Source organism: Salmo trutta, chromosome 22 (genome assembly GCF_901001165.1).
Source record: "Salmo trutta chromosome 22, fSalTru1.1, whole genome shotgun sequence".
In the NCBI taxonomy this organism is placed as follows: Eukaryota; Metazoa; Chordata; class Actinopteri; order Salmoniformes; family Salmonidae; genus Salmo; species Salmo trutta.
In genome coordinates, this window is record NC_042978.1 from 20,012,353 (window position 1) to 20,036,393 (window position 24,041).

The 24,041-nt window shown below is 41.4% G+C and overlaps 1 protein-coding gene across 4 annotated transcripts in view; it reads right to left on the reverse strand.

Moving 5' to 3' along the window:
* The window catches only part of rfx2 (regulatory factor X, 2 (influences HLA class II expression)), a 63,890-nt gene extending 40,178 nt beyond the window's left edge, over window positions 1-23,712 (reverse strand). For 2 of the 4 annotated variants that reach the window (XM_029707133.1, XM_029707129.1), the window contains exon 1: window positions 23,521-23,712. The gene's annotated coding sequence lies outside the window, so the exon portion shown is untranslated. Of the gene's footprint in view, window positions 1-14,274; window positions 15,081-21,463; window positions 21,850-23,520 lie in introns of those variants that run through there. The other 2 variants (XM_029707131.1, XM_029707130.1) reach the window with 2 other exon arrangements.
* Between the last annotated feature and the right edge of the window lie 329 nt (window positions 23,713-24,041).

The window sequence follows — 24,041 nt, forward strand, 5'->3', positions numbered from 1 at the left end:
CCTGTGTAAAACTCACCGACCCTTGCCAAATCACACTGCTGCAAGCAAGCGGCACCCAAGCTGCGCAGCAAGCCAGTTTCAAATGTTTTTTTTTTACATGCATTTCGACTATCCGTATATCCCGCAAAAATATAATATTACTCTAATGAAATTATGTCAAATACCCATCTCAAAACTGAATGCATCTGAGAAGTTAAACACATGAAACTTTGATACAGATAATGAATGCAATATTTACCATATTAAAACTGAACATATACAGTACTAGTCAAAAGTTGACACACCTACTTATTCAAGGGTTTCTTTATTTTTACTATTTTCTACATTGTAGAATAATAGTGAAGACATCAAAACTATGAAATAACACATGTAACAAAAAAAAAATTCAAATCAACATTTTATATTTGAGATTCTTCAAAGTAGCCACCCTTTGCCTTGACAGCTTTGGCATTCCCTTGGCCTTCTCTCAACCAGCTCAACCTGGAATGCTTTTCCAACAGTCTTGAAGGACTTCCCACATATACTGAGCACTTGTTGGCTGCTTTTCCTTCACTCTGCGGTCCAACTCATCCCAAACCATCTCAATTGGGTTGAGGTCAGGGGATTGTGGAGGCCAGGTCATCTGACGCAGCACTCCATCACTCTCCTTCTTGGTAAAATATCCCTTACACAGCCTGGATGTGTTGGGTCATTGTCCTGTTGAAAAACAAAATGATAGTCCCACTAAGCGCAAACCTGGTGGGATGGCGTATCGCTGCAGAATGCTGTGTTAACCAGCACGGCCAAGTGTGCTTTGAATTCTAAATAAAATCACAGACAGTGTCACCAGCAAAGCACCCCCACACCCTCCCACCTCCTCCTCCAGACTTCACAGTGGGAACCACACATGCAGAGATCATCCGTTCACCTACTCTGCGTCTCACAAAGACACGGCAGTTGGAACCAACAACCTCAAATTTGGACTCATCAGACCAAAGGACAGATTGCTCATGTTTCTTGGCCCAAGCAAGTCTCTTCTTATTGGTGTCCTTTAGTAGTGGTTTCTTTGCAGCAATTCAACCATGAAGGCCTGATTCACACAGTCTCCTCTGAACAGTTGATGTTGAGATGTGTCTGTTACTTGAACTCTGCATTTATTTGGGCTGCAATTTCTGAGGCATGTAACTCAAATTATCCTCTGCAGCAGAGGTAACTCTGGGTCTTCCTTTCCTGTGGCGGTCCTCATGAGAGCCAGTTTCATCATAGCACTTGATGGTTTTTGCAACTGCACTTGAAGAAACTTTCAAAGTTCTTGAAATGTTCTGGATTGACTGACCTTCATGACTTAAAGTAATGATATACTGTCATTTCTCTTTGCTTATTTGAGCTGTTCTTGCCATAATATGGACATGGTCTTTTACAAAACTCTTCTGTATTACACCCCCCCCCCCCACACACACACACCTTGTCACAACAACTGATAGGCTGAAACGCATTGAAATGCATTCCAGGTGATTACCTCATGAAGCTGGTTGAGAGAATGCCAAGACTGTGCAAAGCTGTCATCAAAATGTATTTTGATTTGTTAAATACTTTGTTATTTCATAGTTGATGTCTTTACTATAGTTCTACAATGTAGAAAATAGTAAAAAAATGAATTAAAACCTTTGAATGAGTAGGTGTGTCCAAACTTAACTGGTACTGTACATATTCAAACTGTATTATTATATTACACTTAAAATTGAATGCAATTTTAATTAGATTAGTTTAATTATAATTCATTTTTCAATTTGCGCATTACAAATTAAAATATTAAATTCTAACACAAATAAAAAAATTATGGAATTCAAATACAATCAGTTGGAACTGAAATCAAAATCAAATACAATTTCTGTTGCCACTGAAATCGCTACTTAGACATGCCACTGCCATTACTTATTCAATCAGTTGCCAGGAGGAGCAGACTTAAGTGTAACTGCCAGTGTTTTAACAACATGAAATCTTAGTAAAAATCTGTTCATATACACCCCCAGGAAAAAATGGCCTTTTCTGACATGAGAGCACTTAGATATGGTAATTTTCACATTTTCATAAAATCAAAGAATGTTTGGGAACGACGTAGAGTAAGGCATTTGTGAAAATTCTATAGCGTGTGTTTGGACAATTAATAGACACTGTAGTAAATACAACCTAATAAAACATCTGTCTCGTCCAAGACCGGAGTCTAAGCAGACCGGTGTGCCAGAGCCAATTAGAGCTACAAGACAAATAAGCCAGTTACCACACAGGCCTGCCATCATTCACTTTGAACTAGACTGTATATTAACAGGCAGTAGCAACAGCGCAACTTCAGATCATTAGAACACATTCGCCAAAGCCACAAAATAAACCTGAATGGATTTCTGAAAATACCACAGGAGTCCTCTTACATTTGGGAAATTTTACAGTTCTATTGATCAAATAAATCAAATCTTACTGGTCACATACACATGGTTAGCAGATGTTAATGCGAGTGTAGCGAAATGCTTGTTAAAAAAAAAATGGGAAGGTAGGCTCTCACACTCAATTACGCACATCAACAACAAGATCGACAACTAATGCTAGCGAGAACGAGATGAGCTAAAATCTAACCAGGGAATATTAGATAAACCCTCAAACTTTTTCAGCTAATTGGCCATCAAAATTGCACTGATAAACGATGGGGAATAGTATCCTGCTCATTCTTCTGCAGCTTGCCTGCCAATGCATGCTTGTCGCAACCCACGTTTTGACAACTGAATGGGAACTTGACCGCCCGCCCATTTGATCGACGCCAAATACATTTGATTGACAACTAAGGGTGCGTTCGTAAATTGCCTCCAGTGTGTCAAAATGCACTCTGGGTGGTTCAATAATTCAGAGCGTACACTGCACTATAGACAGTGGCGGAAATCCCGGGGGGGCGGGGGGGGACACAACCCCCCCATCCTGAGAAAAATATGATTTGTCCCCCCCAATATATCACTGAAACATAACTATGTAATTTAAATAATATTAATAATACGCAATGAAAGCAATTGTGCTGATTATAGACACTTAATAGCGCGTTTTTAAGTTTCAAAAGATTGCGACCCCCCCACCCTTTGCCTCACAATGGTTTGATCCACTGCCAGTTCCTTAGTTGGCAAGTTAACAGAGGGGTCGTGTCTACTGTCTGAAAGGCACTCAATGAACGTAACTGACGTGAGGTTAATCCAGTCAATCGCGCACACACACTAGCTGAATATGCAGAGCTAGCGTGCAAATATTAACTATTAAGCTAGCTAGTACCTATTCCATTTATGTGGCCTTGTCAAAGATGGAATCTTTGCTACCGTCAATTTATTCCAAGATCAGCATGCAGAGGATGTAAGTTAGTGCTTCAAAGTCCCTGTGATAAGGTTAGCGATAAACTGGAGTCCAAACTGAACAGAACTACACTCTCTTCTACCATTGTCTTAAATATATTTAATGGTCTCGTTGCAAAAGCTAAATTGTCGCAAGGGAACTTTTATTTATTTATTTTATTTCACCTTTATTTCACCCGGGTAGCAAAGATTATAGCAAACACCACTGAAACGGAATTGGTGCTCGCTAGCTTTGCAAATTCAGCTATTGTTGGAAGCCAGCCAATATGAAACAAACTATTAAAATTACAAAAGGTTGCAGCATATGTTGTGTAAATGGTGAACTCATACAGCTGTCAACTCGTCACTGCAATCCGTTTCACATTTGCTAGCTACCTTTTAGATCGAAGCCCAAATAGAATGATAGAAGATAAGATGATAGAAGCCCATCTCCTACTGTAAATAACCTACACACTGTGTGTGTGTGTGTGTAGCCAGCCAGGTAGAAAAATGGCAGAAAAATAAAAAGACAGACATCAGATTATTTTTCAGTACACCAAAACGCAAAGTAAGAACCCTAGTAGCCTAATATCTCAAAGACTAGTTGATAAAATGTTCATAAGAAAGAAATGAAATTCTAATGGAAATGTTTCACAATGATGTCATTAGGCAGAGCAGGCAACAGATGGCACACAGACAGCAGAGTTGGGGACAGATATGCAGGGACAGACTGGCAGAGACAGGGAGTCTCAGGTAAGTTTGTTGAGTCTTTGTTTGGCAACATTATGAAAGGTTCTCAATTTTTTTGACTTGTAAAATAGGAACATAATTGGAAAATGCCATGGATACCCCCACTCTCAACTTAAACTGGTGACTGAACTAGATTTGTTAAAGGCAATGGTATTCCTGTTGTGATTAGTTGTGTAGTTTTGGGTACCGGTAGTTAGGAGTACGGCAAACACCTTATTTCTTTGGTTCCTCAATATACATTTACCATATTACAATGTAGGCTATGTGTTACAGCACTACTTTTGGTGTCCCCCTCAGGAATTGCTCGAGAAAATTTCATGTAATTGTCCCCTCCAAAGTTGATATCAGATTTTTGCCCCTGGACAGTGGATGCTCTGGCCGAGAAGTCAGGTTAATCCGAGCGTTCCTCACAACGGCAGTCAATCCCCAAGCTAACTGGTTAAAGTTGTCTAGCTACTTCCAGACACAAATGAGAGAACACCTCACTCTGACCATTTTACATACCCTAGCAAAGCTGGTCAGGCTGTTTACATTATGTAGTCACTAACGTTATCTAGAGTGTTAGTGACTAACTGTGCTGCTGGAAACAATGTAATTACTCGTTTTGCCAATGTTTACTGACACCGGTCATATTCAGCGAGTGTTGCGCGTTCATAAATTCAGCAGTTATTCAGAGTAGACAGTCTGAGTGAATTTACAAACGCAAGAGATATGCTAACTGGATAATAATTGTTAAAGTTCCGCATAGCTAACTAGATAGCTAGCTAGGAAAGCGCTTCACATTTATTGCTAACTAACCAAATTACACCTGCATCTCTAGCCACCAAAAAACAATATGCGGGGAAAAAGTTGGTCACTCACCCACTGCGCCAATGACATGGCAGCAGCTAGCTAGCGTTAGGCTCTGTGTTTTTAGCTAGCTAAATACCCAAATGGGTGGAGGATGCAAACAATGTACCCGGCCAGCTATGATTTACAAACTGAGCAATATTTTTTGTACTACCAAGAAATGTTTTGGTGAATTATATTAATCATGCATTGAACTGCATCCATCTATTCTGCCAACAATGAGTCATAACCTATTTTTAAAACCTCTAAATGCTGGTTTTGTAGCATATACAAGGAATTTTATATTTTTGACTGACATGTCTGTTTCATATCTGCAAAGTAGTTAAAACACTGTCAGCTCCACTTTAAAAACAAAGCCACCATACCAGGCACAGGCTGAATAAGGAAAATCCTTTAAACTGATAAACACTCCCTACATATACAATTACAGCAATAAAAGCCCCATCAATACACAGGAAAATAATACAAAGCTTTATCATATCTACCATAATCAAAGATCATATGTAAACAGTAACACTGCTTGCATGACTAGCTTACAGTCTTCATTAACAGGCTGCTTTTAATACTGTTTGATTAGACCGTCATTAATCATCATTTAAAATCAAGATAGTGGGTGGGCAACAGGTGCTGTTCAGCTCTTCCTCTGCTCAAACACCCCCAGCACTTTAAATGCCAGTATTTCTTACAAATCCGTTTTGACACTTAAGAGACTCGTTCTAATAGCGTTCAACAGTGAGTGAATGTAAAATGCAGATTGCTTATATTGTGGTGGAAAATTGCTTTAGAGCTGTACACCAAGTTAAAGACTGATGGCAAATAATATATTAACATTAGGGCATGAAAACAATTGTGAGCAACACCATACATAAGCTAATCAAACAAAATTGTGAAATGTTATTTTTCACAACAATAGGCATGTACTACCACAGAGCTGGGTGTGCCGCTGACATTTTCCACACAGGAGGATTGGCTGTCTAGATGAGTAATAGCCTCAATGGTGGAGCTAATGTTGAAATTCTTCAATTACTTTAGGCTGGCATGTGTCAATCGTTGTCTAACCATTGATCAAATAGGGACTCACTCAATATAAAAGCTGTTTGAGAAGACAAAGACAAGTCCATCTCTGTGTAACCTCTCTAAACAGTCACAAACAACTGTCACATGAGATGGACCAGAGGGGGCTGCACGTGTATTTGTCAGAGAGGAGGCAAAATTAACACCATTCTGTAAGGGTCCAGAGTAGACCCTAGAGAAGGACCATCTTCCTTTGTCCATTTCTTGCATTATTCCTTGTGGCAAAGCAAATAATAGCAGTACTGATTAAGGATTTTCTGAATGAAGTTAAAAAGGGGGGAAAAAAATATTTAAAGCTCCAGCGGGTCAGATGTTTTAAAAGGAAATAATTTGTTTGTGGGGTGTCAGTTGAGTTATAAATACACTAGTAACAATCCCTGCAGTTATCTTTGGACTTTCCTTAGCACAGATATTATGCAATGAAGGGAGGGAGAGGGAGCGGTGGGGTGGTGTAGCAGCTCATAAACCTAGGCTTTGTCCTTTAGGTTTTCATGCATAAAGCTCAATTAAATGGGGGCTTTGGTAGGAGTGGTGAAGTGCGCCATGCGTTGGACTGGAGAAGGGAGAAAGTGCAGGCAGGCAGCCAATATGATCTGAGCCCCAAGTAAAGGTTAAAAGCCACACAAATTCCCCACCAGCTGCTATGAGCGGCACAAAGGCGGAACACAGCGGGAGCCCCAGCACACCACTGTAGAACCCAATGATAAATGGGCTGCACTTTAAAACAGCCTTTCTCCTCGCAGCCCCAAGACAACTTCACACACAAACCCCTACAAAAGGAGCCGGTTTTCACTCAAGCAAATCACAAATGAGCAATTAAGACAATTGCATGAGTGGACCAATTTTCCCTCTGTTAAAAGAGTCAACCGAGTTGTGAGGGAAAGGGAAAAATGAAGAACTTCACAATTTTAGTCCTCTAAAATTAAACGTGCAGTTCTATAAACTCATACCTGTTATTTGGTATGAAAATCTGGACAAGAATTAAACATCTGTCACTGACAAACCTAACTTAAAACAGCACTCAGAGAAAAACACATACAGATGTTCAATTAAAAACAGGAGCCCAGTCTTGGCTCTTGTTTGCACTGGCCCACATTGTTTGCAGAGCAACAACGGTTGCTAGTGGCAACACCGTCCACTCCCGTTTCCAGGAGCCTGTTGCTATGCAACCAACCGAATACTTCCCAAACCAAACAATGCCATCCCCCAACTGATCCCTCTCTCACACTAAGCAGAAACTTACAACAATAAATACATAAGCTATTAATTTCAGACACTGGGGGGAAGACAGAGGGCAGGCTAATTCCAGTACCATACAGAGGAAAGATTATATAAAAATGTTAACTCCATGCTGGTTTCAACTTGACTGAAGGCAGAATGTAGTGTTTTTATGCACTCAGTGGTCAAATAAAGGAGGAATGTTTAAGTCAACAGAAAGGCAACAGCCAATCCTCTAAGCTTGGTTTACACCTCTACACTTCAAAAACAATTACTTTGAAAAACAAGCACAAATGACTAACTTTTCTAATCCATGCAGCAGAAAAGAGACATGAGCACCTTGGAGAGGAGAGCACAGACTAGTCCGACTCGGGGCTTTTAGTGTACATCGGAAGTTGAAACAACCAGGCAATAACGCAGACACTTGTTGCCATTAAAGTCCTGTTTATGGTGGACATTTGTACACCACTGCTTGTATTGCCAGCTAGCCCTGTCTGTCTGTGCACTGTTTTTTTCCAAGAATCCTCTGTTCACCATATCCTGCCCCCACACCCACCCCCGATCCCTAGCCTAGTCGTTCAGTTATATAACAGATAAATATACTTAAACAGAGAAGGAACAGGCTTTCCATACATGCATTTCTACTCTGAAGAGAGTTCAATCAATGTAATCTTTATTGGGTAACCAATCCAATAGCCATCCCCATTGTAAAAAACCCAGGTTGGCTCCTTTTTGATTCTATTAAAAAACCCATAACCATAGCACACAGGCGCTGCACTCACACGAAAAGAGAATTAAGATATGATAAGAGATTTCCACAACCGAGGCTGTTCTTCAAGCCTGTCTCATTAATTCATGGCTAATCCAATCAAAGCAGCTATTGGGGTCTGCAGATGGTGAGGCTGGAGGGAGAGGAGGGGACCTGGACAGCTAACAGAGGAGAGGAGCCGTTCTTGGGGCCTCTAAACCAGCCACGGATCCTGGATCCACTCTTTCCCAGATTCCACCTCTGGTCACCACTACAGCCCACAGCCCGTCGACACCATCCGTCACAATGTGGAGCGCAGGCATGACAGACCAAGAATTATGAAATGGTTGCCATAGAGACTGTTCACCCATACACCTCCCCCAACCACCCCCACCTCTGTAACCCTTTCCAGATTTCCACCACCTCCCATCCCCTTTTATATCCACCCCTAAACTGAATAATACTGAATTAGAGAATAAGAAAGTACAGTTCAGAGAGGTCAACCTGCTGGAGAACAAACCAGAAGTGCAGGGAGGAACTAATCTGTTGCATGTGGGTGTCTCTCGTTAATGAACATTAATCTCCTGTTTTTCCAGCAAGGGTGATGACAGAGTTGAGGGAACATCAGGTCTTTGTTTCATGCCACCTTGTTGCTCATCGAGATAGAAAAACTTTCTGAAATGAATAAAAATAAATAATTAAAAAAAACACCTGTTCCCACCTGGCAGCTAGAATTGAGACAGTTTTATACCGCCTAGACAAAAACAAATTAAACTTCACTAAGTGATGCTCATCAATGCATAGTTACCAAGTCAATGTCTGCAACAACAACAAAAAAAGATTCCAATTATTTACAATGTAAAACAAAAAAATTATTTCATGCCATGGAGTTGGTGCCATTATCAGCACAGACAAATCCAGTGCCTTCGGAAAATATTCAGACCCCTTGACTTATTCCACATTGTTACGTTACAGCTTTATTCTAAAATTTAAAAAAACAAATTCCTCAGCAATCTATACCCAATACCCCATAATGACAAAGCAAAAACAGGTTTAGAATTTTTTGCAAGTGTATTAAAAATAAAACATACCTTATTTACATAAGTATTCAGGCCCTTTGCTATGAGACTCGAAATTGAGCTCAGGTGTTTCCATTGATCATCCTTGAGATGTTTCTACAACTTGACTGGGGTCCACTTGCGGTAAATTCAATTGATTGGACAGGATTTGGAAAGGCACACACACCTGTCTATATAAATGTCCCACAGTTGACAGTGCATGTCAGAGCAAAAACCAAGCCATGAGGTGAAGGAATTGTCCGTAGAGCTCCGATATAGGATTGTGTCGAGACACAGATCAGGGGAAGGGTACCAAAACATTTCAGCAGCATTGAAGGTCCCCAAGAACACAGTGGCCTCCATCATTCTTAAATGGAAGAAGTTTGGAACCACCAAGACTCTTACTAGAGCTGGCCACCCAGCCAAACTGAGCAATCGGGGGAGAAGGGCCTTGGTCAGGGAGGTGACCAAGAACCCTACGGCCTTCCAAAAGCACAACCATCGCTGCAGCACTCCACCAACCAGGCCTTTATGGTAGAGTGGCCAGACGGAAGCCACTCCTCAGTAAAAGGCACATACATGACAGCCCGCTTGGAGTTTGCCAAAAGGCACCTAAACAAGATTCTCTAGTCTGATGAACTCTTTGGCCTGAATGCCAAGCATCACGTCTGGAGGAAACCTGGCACCATCCCTATGGTGAAGCATGCTGGTGGCAGCATCATGCTATGGGGATGTTTTTCAGCGGCAGGGACTGGGAGATTATTCAGGATAGGGAAAGATGAACAGAGCAAAGTACAGAGAGAGATCCTTGATGAAAACCTGCTCCAGAGAGCTCAGGACTTCAGACTGGGGCGAAGGTTCACCTTCCAACAGGACAACGACCCTAAGCACACAGCCAAGACAATGAAGGAGTGGCTTCGGAACCTGTCACAATGTCCTTGAGTGGCCCAGCCAGAGCCCTATCGAACATCTCTGGAGAGACCTGAAAATAGCTGCGCAGCAACGCTCCCCATCCAACCCGACAAAGCTTGAGAGGATCTACAGAGAAGAATGGGAGAAACTCCCCAAATACTGGTGTGCCAAGCTTGTAGCGTCATACCCAAGAAGACTCAGGGCTGGAATTGCTGCCAAAGGTGCTTCAAAAAAGTTCTGAGTAAAGGGTCTTAATACTTATGTAAATGTGTTTACATTTTTTATAAATTAGCAAACAAACATGTCTAAAACCTGTTTGTGCTTTGTCATTATGGGGTAGTGCGTGTAGATTGATTAAATCATTTTTTTTCTCATCAATTTTAGAATAAGGCTGTAATGTAACAAATTGTGGAAAAAGTCCAGGGGTATGAATACTTGCCGAATGCACTGTACAACAGCCTATTGTGGGCATCAGATGAAACCGCAACCTAAGGCATTCCTATAATAATTAACATATAATGCAAACAATAGAACTGCTTTGTAGCTCCCATGTTGCCTTAAATTACCATTTAGAATTTGACAAATGTAGACTCTTTCACAATATTCCAAGACATAGCCTAGCCTAGTATGACTGAACTAGTAAATGGGTAAAGTGTGCACTGTAGACACCTCTTCAAGTATTTCAGAATACCCTCGTTTCCATTTGAGTGTCAAAAAGGATGACGCCGAAACGTCAATTTAAAAGAATCGTACACAGAAAGACGCAAAGCCCATACTGGCAAAAGAAAAACTCAACTATAGCTACTCTGTCATGAGAAATATTCTCCACATTACGTGTGCTTTCGTTACAAATCTTCCTCTGATTTCTTACTACACTAGCTGAGCAGCTTTCCCTTTGATAATGCAAAGAAAAACATGACCTTTTGCATGGTATCATCATAAATGGAGCACATTTAATTTAAACAATCCATGACTAAGAACATGGAGTGGGCTAAGGCTCATGAGGTTTAGCCTAAGTCCAGACTTTCCCTAAACCAGGGATCATCAACTAGATTCATCCGTGGGCTGTTATTTTCATGAGCGGATGGTTGGGGGCCAGAACAAAATTACAAATAATCTGTAAACTGAAAATTGACCGCAAGAATCCCAAACAGATATATTTGACAAAAAAACAAACATCAAACCTTGCCTACATGTGTACACGAAATAGTGTCTCTATTATGCATGCGAATACTTGGAAACAGATGTCCAAAAATCTAAATCACAAGCATATTTGTTTTGCTCAGATAACATTGGGGGCCAAATAAAACCACCCACGGGCCAAATTCAGCCCGTGGGCCACCAGTTGGGGAACACTGCCCTAAACTGTAGGAGGAACTGTTTCAGCACTCGTCTCCAATATCGTGCTTTCAACTCCATGATAGGGCAGGGCGATATGGCCAAAATATCATATGACAGTATTTTTTTTATTAGATGACAGCATTATGTTTTTGAATAATAAAAGTTACAAATTTGCTTTATGGGTAGTGCGTGACCCTAGGTTGGCAACACACGCATTCTAAGTGATTTCTCCATTCTTATTGTTTTAAACGGTTCAATTCGACTTTTCAAAAAAAAAGAAAAAAAAATACACGTTTCAGCATTTTTCCATACATTTCTGCATTTCCTGCACTCATTTGAGATAATTTCCACTCTTCCACGTAGGGCTGCAGGATATGGGCAAACAATCTAGGCCTTATTTTTAACCAAACGTTGCAATTGCAATTTGACCTTAGATTTAGAGCAAAATACTTGGGTGAACTGTTGGAATCATGGAAATAGAAAGAATATAAATAGTGGGCACTTGAATACAGTGTTTGACAACAAATGAAGGGAGCAGTTATTGCGACAGGGTAGGAACCAAAGTGTTGACAAGTCCCTAGGGGGACCCTATAATCTTTGACTACATTGAATGTTCTCTTAGCTACTTCATGTAGCTAAAATATTCTTGCTTCGTGTATCCCTCTTTGATTTAGAAGATACTGTTGCACAAAAATTACGCAGATGTAGGTCTACACCATCACTGGTATTATCAGGCTGTATAGCTAGTTACCTTTGCTCTGACTCAGTACATTTTTGGCTAGCTAGCGATTAGCATTTGCAATTAGCATAAGCGACTAACACGATTTCGGCCCAACTTACTAAGAAAAGACAAACTAGCTGTTTCCAGGTGTAAAAAATACTTTTACACAACGGGGTGGGTCTAATCCTAAATGCTGATTGGTTAAAAGTGCATTCTAACCATTGTCTATTCCACAAGTTACCACCGGCTAAATCTATGATGTTAAAATGCCTATTTACTCAGTTCCATCTGACTGTGCAATCCACTGTCTCATCAGCCCAGCCATACAAATTATAAAATCTCCACTATAAAAAGCATCTAGACATTCTCACATTTCTTTTGACTAACATTTAGTTTTCAACAGCAGAGATTTGTATAAACCTTGCCATCCGTCTCTCAGACATTCGCAACATTGTTTCAATTTTCAAATTTGATCTCCAGCTGTCCCATAGTAATGAACATGTCAGGACGAGACAGGCAGGCAGCGTTTCTCAGCCAGTCGAAATCATGAATCAGCTGGCATCATTTTTATGGATATATACAAAGAAATGTCAATTGAATAAAATGTCAAATTTAAATGGTGTAGCTAGTTTGCAGTGTTTCCAGCTTCAGTTTGAAGTGATTGTGTTAGCTGTGTTGTTGGCTAGCTCCTCTCAACAACAGTGTCACTCCTGATGAGTGAGCACATTTTCTATGCCAGGTGAAAAATCGCACCTCATTAGCTAATTGTTATGGAAATAAAAGTCACTAGAAAACAGCGTAAACAAATACAAACGCAGCTACTGTTGTTCTTTTTGACGTTACTGTAAGTTAGCTGTAGTTGGCTAGCTAGCAAGCGATAAGAATGTTGCCAGCCAGTATGGCAATGGAACATTTAGAACGAATGACGGATAGATACAGCACAAAAGTCTAGCAACAAAACCAATAACCAGCCGGCTTGGGTAGCACCCTTAAATTTGTGTCGGGACTATATCTTGTGGAAGGATGAAATATTATGAATAAATTAAATCAAAATAACATTTATGAAAATATGTCAATCATTAATTGAATATGTTGGTAACACATTGTATAAAAGTGATCATGCCAGAGAAGCCGGTGTATGGAGGATATATTGGCACAGTTTGCCGGCCCTCGACATCATCTTGGGCATAACACCCATGCCAATATATCCTCCAAACACCGGCTTATCTGGCATTATCACTTAAATAGAACGCTAGTGGATTTATATTAAGAAGCAAAGTAAAAACAGCATCAACATTACATTGTTGCATTGACCATGCAGACTGAATGCAAATGTCTCTTGATCACAGGAACAAATGCGCTCCTGAGTGACAGGGGTTGTGGGTAGGTCTGTGTGGAAAGCGGCATGGAGAGAGAGATGACTCAAGTAAAATATAAATAAAATGGACGTTACACACAGCATATCACGTTTAACAAACAAAACATTCAAAAGTATGAAAATGTATGGACTCACTACAGTCTCTCTGGATAAGAGCTTCTGCTAAATTACTAAAATGTAAATACCGTTATAGAAGGTGAAGTAAAAACCCAAACCGGTCTGTGCATCAATACCGGCATCGTTAAATACTGTATACCGGCCAGCCCTACGCCATGACATGCACTTCATGTTAACCTGGTCCTAAAACCTAAGCCATATCCATGGAGGTAGGTTGACTAATCTTGCAGCTGTGATTTAAGACAAGATTTAATTCAAGGGTTTACAGCTGATTTCCAACCACTCCTAATGAACATCAGGCTCAGTGAAATTCAGTACCTCTGCTGTTTTCCAACACTATCACGGAACACCACGGACTATGACTTTTCATAATCATATCCCAGGAATATCTAAATAGAAACGCACATTAGATTCCTGTCCAGATGTGCATATTATATTTTCACGTTCAAAGACGTGCAAGCAGTACCTGCCCGTAGAAGAAAGGCTGAGAGCAGTCAGACAAAGTGCATTTCAGATCTCTTTTCAGTTGCGGATTATTTTTTCCAGAGAGATAGCTGAGAGATGACCTCCGTAGCTGGCTGAGGTAGTGCCTTCAGCTAGCACCCTTGTCTCTGAACTCAAGTAGCAGGTTTTATCTCCATTTCCTTACCAGTGGATTCACTCCACACAGACATGACACACAGCAATTGCGCAAATGCATTCACAAGCACTACAATAAAACAAACCAATGAGTCACCCAGTAAACTGTTTCCCATTAAACATACAAATGGTTTCTCATGCAATGGTTGGTATGAGGACCTCTTCTATCAGACGGCTGTGACTCGACCAGTTTTTTTTTTTTTATCCTTACAACACAACAACATCATAAGGTGACGATCTCTGTGAGTGCCAAGTTGCCAAATACTATCCCGGCAGTTATTTACGGGCTGTTTTAGCCAGGCACAAAGGGTGTGTCATCATTTGTACAAGGACTCAGTGTGAGCATGTGGGCGTTGAATCTATGTGTCTGGAGCCTGTTCAAACGTGATTATTAACATCAGGTTAGAAGAAAGCCCCAGCCAGTCAGGACATTCTCTGAATAGAGAAACATCTCTGTTGTTACTACATCTCCATGACAACCTGACATTGGTAAATAATAATATTTGAAAATGGTTGATGTAGTCAGAGGAAGGAAAATGTGGCAATTTGTCTGAATGACAATTTGGGTTTATTCAGACTGAAGAGTTGAAGCAACCACATGTCAATTGACCTAATATGTACATAAACTTTGCTATTTGCATTAGCAATGGAATGTCACACGCCGGGAGAGGGTTCGGGGGCTTGTCGACGTTCTAGCTCCAAAGCGCAAATGTACCTTAAATATCACAGTAGCCTCTAGACAGTAAACATGCAACCTATTCAACTATGCGAGCAAATTTTCCATCTACATTACACTCTTGATTTAACAAAACCATTTCTCTTGAACAAGGCAACAGTAAACATGTCATTCCCCACGAATGATGCAGCGCCCCCATTGGGCTAATTGAGATATCGCAAATGACTAATGAATTTCAGTTGATTACTATAGCGCCCCCCTTGGGCCAATCAGTGTAATTTTGTAAATGGCAGATGTTTATGGCAAGACTCATTCACCCAAGTTGTCAAAATTGGGCCACTGGTGTCTGAGATATCGCGAGACATAGCCATAGTCCCCTCCCCGATTTCATTGCGGGGAACAATAATGCAACAATTCACAAGCATATGTGCAGACATTTAAATGTAGAATTTTCTTATCCATGCACTAATTCAGCTGCAAGACAATAACAGACAAGGTGGCACAGCTACTACTATAACTAGCTATCTTGCTAACAACATTTTCTTAATCAAATAACTTAAGCAGAGCAAAAATGTACTTTTACCCCTTCAGACGAATATAACAAGTACAGTAATGTTATCATTCAGTGTCATTCATATTATGCAGAGCTAGGTAGCTAACTAAACAAATTATCTAAATTCTCCTCACATACTACTAGCTTACTGCTGCTAACTTACTAGCTAAGTTAGTTAGCTGAATGCTAATGTCAGCCAACTAGCTGAACCATAGCTAGATTGCTTTTCAGCCTACATAGCAGAGGTTGGAACTGGTTCAGAGAACAGAACCGAAAACTGTTGCAGAACAGAACCGTTATTTTAAAAGCATGGAAACCAGTTAATTATGTTATAAGCATTTTGTTCAGACCCCCCTCCCCCCCAAAAAATGCAACAAAGAGCCTATGCAAAGCCCCCACTCACTCAAACCCTCCGAAGCATAGGCTACTGTAGCCTACTAACGTTACAAGCATGAGTCAGAAATTAGGGATCGATTTTTAATTAGAGAAAAATGTATTAACTTTTTCAATGCTAGTTAAGGATATTATAAAATATCACACTTGTCTGTCCATCCAAGGTTGCTTGCCCGCTACATTGCAAGCTGCTCCATTTGCACTGATTGGTGAAGTAATTTATTGTTGAGCTACATGTACAAAAACATTGAGGTTTAAAAAGGAACATAAAGCTGTAGTTTCTTTTGGTTCGAACCGGTTCAGAACATTATTTTGAAACAATTGGAAAATTATTTCTGTTACAACCCCTTAGAACAAGGTGCAGGAGACATTACAGTAAAAGGTCCATCCAAGGGCATTTTCTCAAAAACTGTAAAGAATATCTCGTAGTGAGAATAGTCTGAGTGCTTTCTACCCAGAGCCCAGGAAGCCTTCCACCTGAGAGCCTCCTCTGCCCCTGTTCCCTGTCAAATCATCTCATTAAAAAGGGCTTCTGAAGTGCAGCCCTACAGACAAATGCCGACTGGAAAGAAGCCGTAAGTAGCCTGCTCACAAATCTGAGAACATTTCTTCCCAATGACTCACAGGACATCGTCATTATTTTGAAGCAAGTTGTCACACTTGTTGCTTTAGCTTGAAAAATTAAAAACATCCACATTTCAAAACATGGATTTTAACTAAGGAAAACTCCACAGAAGAAAATAACCAGAGAGAAAGTGGGGAGAGGTTGGGGGAGGTCTACTGTCCCTGGTTGAATAGCTGAAAGAAGGAGCCATCATTGTGATGCAAATGTCAGAACCCGGTCTGCTGTTTGTGGCAGGAAATTTAATTAGCAGTTGTGTAGCTACGATACAAACCAGGTGGAATGTAAAGAATGCCCCTGGTGACAGAGAGCGAGACACTGAATAACATTTCATTTCACAACAAGTGTTAACATGTTGCTACTGAGAGCCAATCATGGGTAACTTTTTTGTACCTGGTGGGACTGTTTCTCAGTAGCTTGGAGATAAAAGCCTACTTTGTGATTAACAAACGGCACTGCCTGTGTCGACAACTCAGTGTCTGCAAGACAAAAACACATTTACTGCACATGGACACTTGAGATGAAATAATTTCCCTCTCGTTCGTTGATTTTGTACAAGTGTCATCTGTAAACTGAAAGGAAAAACTTAACCCCAGTCCTGCCACTTTAAAAGAAATGTTGTGTAGAAAACCACCACACCAATATTTTCCATGTAGGCCTACACACATTAACAACTCCCCAAAGGTATTCATCATAGTCTCTGTGCCTCAGCTCTGTTCAGTGAATTCATGACACTTCTGACTGGAGTTTTGGTGCATCTCATTAAAACCAGAATTAATGTCAGATAATCAAATGTACAGAGACCAGATGGTTCAGTAAGCACGAAACCCAATTTGGATCTAAACACCATATCTGTAAAGTCATGACATCTACATATATTAGGCACACTGCCTGCTAGTGCCAATTATTTGCTTTTAAAATCAGATGTGAATCAAAGCTACTAAGACAATTCAAAGGCTGATAAAAAAATGGGCCATCAGCAACACACATTGATTGAGTTCTGTCAAATGCACCGACAGTGAGCCGTTGCCCACAATAGAGATTACTCTGTCAAGATATCAATCCTTTGAAAATATTTAGTTCTTAGGCTAACATTTTGAATTTGCGACACGCAGAATTGCTTCTATCAAGCAGTCCGTTACAGTTTGTGCAGGACTACTCTCAATAACTGATCGGGCAGCCATTGGCCGGGTATTGGACTGAGCCGGGGTTGGGCCTCATCCAGATAAGCTAAATACAGCATGAACACACACACACGACCCATCTCGGGTCAACCCCCTCCCCACCCAGGGACAACTGCAGCTGTCCATTTGAGAGCTGCACTGTACCAGAGACGAGTCCATTAAAACCTCAACATGGTATAGGGTTAATGTTGGACACTGCTCACGACAGGGGTCCATGTAGAGCACATGTGAATGTGTGTATGTCAATGTATGTTTGGTGTACACATACTGTAGTGAGAGCAGACCGATCAGGCAGGCAGAGCAAAAGAAAAAAAAAAAGTTAAAAGTTACATGGTTAACTCAAACCGCATGTATTCTTTCACCTGGAGACCAATTTTTTGGCTCATTCTTTTCAAGAGTACAAGACAACCACTTCCCAAAATACAAATGAGTATAAAACCTCAGAATGGGTTTTAACTAGGCAGTACCAGCTGCTTTCTATGCTGTCTCACACTCTCTATTGAGCACCTTTTCCTCCTGACCTGCCTCTGCAAGCCAAAACTATGCATGCCCGACACATCCAGGGAGATAAAAATAACCCATTTAAAAACACTTGACTTAACAGTATAAACACGTTACCCCCCTGGCCCAGCCCCTCTCTTTCCATGACTTTGGGTGTATTTATACCCATAGCACTCACGTCTGTAGCCATGAAATGCTTTCAAAGGCTGATCATGGCTCACAACACCATTATCCCAGAAACCCCAGACCCACTCCAATTTGCATACCACACCAACAGGTCCACAGATTACGCAATCTCTATTGCACTTCACACTGTCCTTTCCCACCTGGACAAAAGGAACACCTACATGAGAATGCTATTCATTGACTACAGCTCAGCGTTCAACACCATAGTGCCCTCAAAGCTCATCACTAAGCTAAGGAACCTGGGACTAAACACCTCCCTCTGCAACTGGATCCTGGATTTCCTGACGGGCCGCCCCCAGGTGGTAAGGGTATGTAACACATCTGTCACACTGATCCTCAACACGGGGGCTCCTCAGGGGTGCGTGCTCAGTCCCTTCCTGTACTCCCTGTTCACGCATGACTGCACGGACAGGCACGACTCCAACACCATCATTAAGTTTGCCGATGACAACAGTGGTAGGCCTGATCACCGACAACAACGAGACAGCCTATAGGGAGGTCAGAGACCTGACCGTGTGGTGCAAGGACATCAACCTTTCCCAACGTGATCAAGACAAAGGAGATGATTGTGGACTACAAGAAAAGGAGGACCGAGCACGCCCCCATTCTCATCAACGGGTCTTTAGTGGAGCAGGTTGAGAGCGCCAAGTTCCTTGGCGTCCACATCACCAACAAACTATCATGGTCCAAACACACCAAGACAGACGTGAAGAGGGCACGACAAAACCTATTCCCCCTCAGGAGACTAAAAAGATTTGGCATGGGTCCTCAGATTCTCAAAAAGGCTCTACGGCTGCACCATCGAGCGCATCCTGACAGGTTGCATCACTGCCTGGCAACTGCTCGGCCTCCGACCGTAAGGCCCAACAGAGGGTAGTGCGTACAGCCCAGTACATCACCGGGGCCAAGCTTCATGCCATTCAGGACCTCTATACCAGGGAAGAGGAAGGCCCTAAAAATTGTCTGACTCCAGCCACCCTAGTCATAGACTGTTCTCTCTGCTACCGCACGGCAAGCGGTAATGGAGCGCCATGTCTAGGTCCAAGAGGCTCCTAAATAGCTTCTACCCCCAATCCATAAGACTCCTGAACAGCTAATCAAATGGCTCCACAGACTATTTGCATTGCCCCCTTCCCAACGCTGCTGCTACTCTCTGTTATTATCTATGCATAGTCACTTAACTCTACCTATGTACATATTACCTCGACACCGGTGCCCCCACACATTGACTTTGTACCGGTACTCCCTGCATACAGCCCCGCTATTGTTATTAACTGCTGCTCTTTAATTATTTGTTTTTTTTCTTCTTACTTTTTTGGTAGGCATTTTCTTAAAAGTGTATTGTTGGTTAAAGGCTTGTAAGTAAGCATTTCACTGTAAGGTCTACACTTATTGTATTCAACGCATGTGACCAATAAAATTTGATTTGTAAATCTCAAGTTGCAATGTAAACGTAATAGCAGCATGCTCAGATTCTGGTTGCATGGCATTTCAGGGACATGTATTTCCTTTGTAGCAGCTAGTGTAGGTGTGACCAATCAAAGCTAGTGTAACAGTGTAGGTTCCGTCCCTCTCTTCGCCCCAACCTGGGCTCGAACCAGGGACCCTTGCACGCATCAACAACTGACACCCACTGAAGCATCGTTACCCATCGCGCCACAAAAGCCGCGGCCCTTGCACGCATCAACAACTGACACCCACTGAAGCATCGTTACCCATCGCGCCACAAAAGCCGCGGCCCTTGCAACGCAAGGGGAAACCCTACTTCAAGTCTCAGAGCAAGTGACGTCACCGATTGAAACGCTATTAGCGCACACCACCGCTAACTAACTAGCCATTTCACATCGGTTATACTAGGTTCTCAGAATTAGGCTACTTTGCCAAAACAAGTGCAGTAATCCTTCAAACACCGATTTAATACTTCTTCAAAATCAACTGTATTAGCAAAATTAGGATTAGAAAACTTTGTTTTGATGGAAAATATATTCAGTGGAGCGGCCGGCTACCAATGTTCTCCAACAAAATACCCATTAACAGATGGCACTCAAAAAGTCACCATCAACTGAATTCTCATAAATATACTGGCTGGCTAAAGAAAACACCCCCCAAAAATATACAGCCCATTTCACATGAAAGGAATCGGGTATTGGGCTCCATCAATAATGCATCCAAACATGAATCATTCCATTCTCTGGCCTCAGAGATGAATCCTATGTGGAAGTGCACCTGTGATGGTGTATGACATTACCAGAAACCACAGGGTTAATTAAAAGAGTGAATGTTCATGCCACAAACACTTAACTGGTGCCGCTACAGCAAACTGGTTTCACAAAGAACTGTCTGAAAGCTGTCTAGAAAAGTGAGTTCGCTGACCCAATGGTCTTAACTACTAGGCTACCTGTTGCCACTGGTATGAGCACTCAGCTCTGAAAAGAAATCAATAGCGCAGCACACCTAATGAGAACCGACACCTGGACAACATGTCACTCTCATGGATAGGACTCATTAACTGCCTTGGCTCTCTTGAACAGGTGTAACATCACCGTGGTGATGACTTGTACCTAAAACTAAAATTGGACTGAGGTCAGACAAGAGGAGTCAAGCTGTTACAGTCAATGTCTCCTGAAGTCCATCTGACCTTTGAGACAAATGAATCTGGGGTACAGTTTGGGATCCATATAATGTATCAACTTTGTTTAAACTCTGATGTCTTTATTCTGTCTCTGTTGTCTATCACTAGCAGCACCATATCACCAAGTACATTTCTGAAGGTGTAAATGTACTTAACTAATAAAGCTGATTCTGATCCACAGTCATCTGAATTGTACAATAATGAATCCATTTGTTTCTCAGGTGAATTGTTTAAATTATTTGACTGGCACTTTCCACATGGACCATCCATATTAAAGCACTCACTTACTATCCACAAAGATGGAAAGAAAACCAAATGGAAAAGGTCCACTAAGGAGGAATAACTATCATAGCACCACCTGGCAGTAACATCTTTTTGGTAATTATGTTTTTAAAAGGTGTGGAAAAAGGGGAATATTGATATTTAGCCAAGAATTGTGTAGTGCCCTGCTACGAATATCCCAGGCAATGCAGGAAACATTCCCCTCCGACATCTTTGAGTCTTAACACAAGCTCCGCAGAAATAACAAAAAAAAATCTAAATAAGACCACTTCTTGTGACTCTTACCGACTTCCTTCCAACACATTCCAGATTTTCCTGGAGACGTTAAACGGATTTCCCAAGTAGCATTGATCCAAAACCCTGACTCCAACGAAAAACGAGTCTAGTGGTTTCCTATTTTCCAAAATAGCTTACTTCTCGTTTCCCTTTTTATTTGAGAACGAGTGGGTTACAGTGGCACTTTCTGTACAATTAGCTTCACTCGACTCACTAGCAGTTTCAAGCAAAACCTCAGTTTCCGCCATCTTCTGTCCCGCGCCTTCTTCTCATCATCCCAAGACCTCCTGGCAGAGCCGACGTATCGCTACACTTGTTTCACATACAGCAAAATCTAACCACCCCGCTAATATGGTTTCTGACAGTTTGATGAAATTCTCTTCGTCACTAACGCCCCCACAGGTGAAGAAGCTGGATGTGGAGGTCCTGGGCTGCGGTTGTGAGGCCGGTTGGACATACTGCCAAATTCTCTAAAATGACGTTTGAGGCAAATTGCCGTAGAGAAATTAACATTAAATTCTCTGGAAACAGGTCTGGTGATCAATCATGGAGTCAGCATGCCAATAGTACACTTCCTCAAAACATCCTCAAAACATCTGTGGCATTGTGTTGTGTGACAAAACTGTACATTTTAGAGTGGCCTATTATTGTCCCCAGCACAAGGTGAACCTGTGTAATTGTCAAATCATTTATTCCGCTTCTTGCTATTTCACACCTGTCAGATGGATGGATTATCTTGGCAAAGGAGAAATGCTCACTAACAGGGACCTAAACAAATTTGTGCACAACATTTGAGAGAAAGAAGCTTTTTGTGAGTATGAAACATTTCTGGGATGTTTTATTTCAGCTCATGAAACATGGGACCAACACTTTGCATGTTGCGATTATATTTTTGTTCAGTATATTTACCTTGGGCAAATTACAGACTTCCAAAGCAGTTCTTACACAGCCTCCTATTAAAAGCATGCTAAATAAACGACTCCATCGCACGCCCTCCCCAAAACGACATTGACACACGACAGTGGCACCCTGAATTTGATGTAGCCAGCAAGTTGACGAGCTTTCGGCTTGTTGTTTAACAGGATCGGTAATAAACATAGCAAATAACGAGTACTAACGTTAGTGAGCTATTGGAGATCAACTCGCGCCACTGTTCCATGTTTTAAAAGTTCACCCTTGCTTATAGAACGAGTAACGTGTTATAGCAGCGAGCTTCAAAACAATATATCTAGCTAACTTAAGTTAACGCGAAGAAATCATATAACAGCAATATGATGCGTCTCATCCTGAGTTGACATAGAGAACGTATATCAACGTTAATAAGCAGATTTTAGAGATGGGTGTTGGTAAAATATTATTGTCCGTCTAATTAATTTGGAATAGCTAGGCTAGCCATTTGCGGTAGGCTAATGCTAACTAGCTACCTGGCCCAGCAGGCTAGCTAACGTTAACTCAATCGGTTAAACTGTGCGTGAAACAGTTTGACTTCTGGTTAGGTTAGCTAATTCGGCGTGCACCATGTGTTATCGAGCTAGCTATCTTAAACTGAGTTAGATAACATTTCAGAAAGTTGTCACAAGTCACATCCACAAGGTAAAATGTAACGATAACATTTCATAACAAATGAGCTAACCTGGCTAACTAGCTACAACCTGTAGCTGGCAAACTTGGCCAGAGTAAGCAAATATGATCGCCGAATAAACGGAACATTCCATTCTGCACACAACCTGGCACAATGTTTAAACCCGTGTATAACAATGGAAACATTACGACAAAAAAATAAACTTAGCTAAATCGCTTTCAATAAGACAGTTCACTTGCTGATAAATGTATGCAAATGACTGACAAGCAATCGTTGGATGGAGTAAACGACGTTAGTTGAACGTTAGCTAGCTGGCGGTCTACGTAACGTTAATGCTTGACAGAAGATTCCTGGGGTGAATGCGACGAAGGGAAAGTAGCAGATAGTGTACAAGAGATTGATGGCGGTATGCATTAAATAGCACAGCATCGTTATGCCAAATCAGAATAAATGTATCGTCTCAACTCTGTAAAGATATAGTCACCTTTGCTTTGTATAAGTTCTGCCCTGGCTGTGTTCTCTTTCCACTCTCAAATCACTTGCTCGTTGTGTTCCAGTTGCTGCTGAGTGTTGCGCCGGTTGGTAAGTAACTGTCTCCACGGCTACAGTCACTATGGCGCGCGGGGTCTCGAAGCAACTGTTGCTACCCTGTACTGCATACGTCATTCGATATAAACGATATATATATATGAGGGCGGGGATACTGCATTGACTCCGCCCAATAAGGCCAATTGATCACTAGAGGGCGCTCTGACCCTATTCCTCAGGTAAGGCCACATACGGCTACGTTTGGCACTGACTCGTCCGTTTTAAATCAAATTGTATTTGTCACGTAAGCCAAATAAATACAACAGGTATACAACCTTACCGTGAAATGCTTACTTACAAGCCCCTAACCAACAATGCAGTTCAAGAAATAAAGTTCAGAAAATATTTACTAAAAACTAAAGTAAGAAATCAAATTAAAGTAACAATCAAATCAAAGTTTATTTGTCACGTGCACCA